Here is a 2580-nt window from a genome sequence, read left to right as displayed (position 1 = left end):
ATAACTTTTGAATCATAGCTCTGATGGATGAACTGTTTACATTTTCGAAAAGCTCTCAAAGCGCTCTATAGCTCTATGGAGAGCTTTCTTTGTCCCCCATTTTTTGGCCCTTTTTGAGGTCATTTAATGCCCCTATCCAGACTTTGAAGCATTCTTAGGAGGTCTCCAAAACCTGAAAAACTGCAATAACTTTTAAACCGTGGGGCCTTTTGACCTGATTCTTTTTCTGGAATGCTCTAAATTACAATTACATTCATCTGGCCAATTTACACCTTCTAGTTTACCAAAATGATGGCCCAATTACATACTCCTATTTTTCTAGCATTTACACATTTCCCAAGGTGTTCAAATACTCTATCCTAGAACACTGATAGTGGAACTATTAGAGTTGGAACCTTTATTTGACCCAAATGGGTATCCATAAATGAAACACTTTTTTCTTTGTGTGACACAGGATTGCCCTTATACGTCTGGATGCTCCTGCATCAAACACCAAAGGTAGATTGAAAAGTGACTCTGTCACTTTATGAATGGTAGAGGAAATCTCAAATGGGAAACCTCAGCTGCTGAAATCCAAGTTGAGTCCTCTATCAGCCATCCTTTTTACTTGACCAAATACTCTTCATACTGCCTATTTTTGGTACTCCTACCCACATGATGATCTAGAAAGTCTTCTGTCTCCTCCTTCTTAGAAGTAGGAATCGGACATGGCTCTAACACCAACTCCTCATCTGCACCATCATCATGATTTTCTGTTAAGTCTGCAATGTTGAAAATAGGAGAAATGTGAATACCATCTAGCAGCTCCACCTCATATGCATTTCCTGAGTCATGTTTCTTTAGAATTTTGCAGGGGCCAAATTTCTTCATTTTCAGCTTGTTGTAAGTACTGGCTAGAAATCTTTCTTTTCTTAAGTGCACCATGACTAGATCCCCTACTTGGAATTTTTTATGTTTTCTCCTTTGATCAGCCATAGCTTTATACTCTTGATTCATCTTGGTAATGTGTTCCTGAACCTCCTCGTGTAGATGCTTAATATGTTCAGCAAATTCTTTAGCTTCAGCACTTGTTCTCTCCCCTTGCTCTATCTTCCTCAATTCTGGTGCAGTCCTTAGGCTACTTCCATATATAATTTGGAATGGTGATTTACCTGTGCTCCTATTTATAAAGTTATTGTAAGTGAATTATACTTGTGGCAGAATCAAATCCCATCCCTTCGCCTTATCCCCGACTAAACATCTCAGCAAATTGCCCAGACTTCTGTTTACCACTTCTGTTTGGCCATCAATCTGCGGCTGATGTGTGGAACTGAATTTCAATTCTATTTTCAACTTCTTCCACAATATTCTCTAGAAATACTCAACAAATTTAGTATCTCTGTCAGAAACTATACTCCTTGGGAGACCATGTAGTCTCACCACCTCTCTGAAAAAACAAGTCTGCAATATGGATAGCATCATGAGTTTTGTGGCATGGAATGAAATGTGCCATTTTGGAGAACCGATCAACCACCAAAAATACTAAGTCATTACACCTTTGTGTCCTCGTCAATCCAAGAACAAAATCCATACTTATGTCCTCCCATGGCTTTGATGGAATAGGAAATGGCCGATATAGTCCAGTATTGTTACTAAATCCCTTGGCAACTTAACAAATCTGAAAACTCTGTACAAACTTCTTTACATCCTATGACATTTGAGGCCAAAAATAATGTTCTTTGAGAATTGAAATGGTCTTATCTTGACCAAAATGTCCTACCATCCCTCCACTATGTTTCTCCTTAATCAGATTTTCCCTCATGGAACTCCTTGGAATGCATAATTGACTGCCCTTGAATAACATACCATCCTGAATCAGATAGTCTAACCACTTAGTTCTGTCTATAGCAATAGACTCTTTACAAGCTTTCCATGCTTCAACAAAATCAGGATCCTCAGGGTACAAATTCTTGAGTTCATCAAACCCAACTACTTCAACCTGCATTACTATAAGCAACAACTGTCTCCTGCTTAGTGCATTTGCAACCCCATTAGATTTTCCACTTCTATGCTTCAACACAAATGTATAGCTCTACAAGAACTCTACCCACTTCATATGCCTCTGATTCAATTTACCTTGGCTATTTAGGTACTATAATGCTTGGTAATCAATATACAAAACAAATTCCTTTGACAACAAATATTGCCTCTATTTCTTTAAGGCTTGAACTATTGCATAGAACTCTTGATCATAAATAGAATACTTCTTCTTTGCATCATTCAATTTTTCACTAAAATATCCAATAGGCTTACCTTCTGTGCTTAATACAGCCCCAATAGTGTGGCTAGTAGCATCACAATCCACCTGGAACACCTTTCTAAAATCTAGGAGTGGTAACACAAGCTATTCTGTCACCTTTTTCTTCAGTAATTCAAAACTTCTTGCAGTTGTTGTAGTCCATTTGAACTCTTTTCTATCCCCTCTTATTGTGTCAGTTAGGGGTGCACATATGCCACTAAAATTCTTAATAAACTTCCTGTCAAAACTAACTAGACCATGAAATGATCTTACCTCAGTAGCAGACCTTGGAGTAGGCCATT

Source organism: Cupressus sempervirens, chromosome 4 (genome assembly GCF_028749045.1).
Source record: "Cupressus sempervirens isolate cs-2001-9-10 chromosome 4, ASM2874904v1, whole genome shotgun sequence".
Classification (NCBI taxonomy): Eukaryota; Viridiplantae; Streptophyta; class Pinopsida; order Cupressales; family Cupressaceae; genus Cupressus; species Cupressus sempervirens.
The sequence above is the reverse complement of the archived record's forward strand: the minus strand, read 5'-3'. Positions refer to the sequence as shown.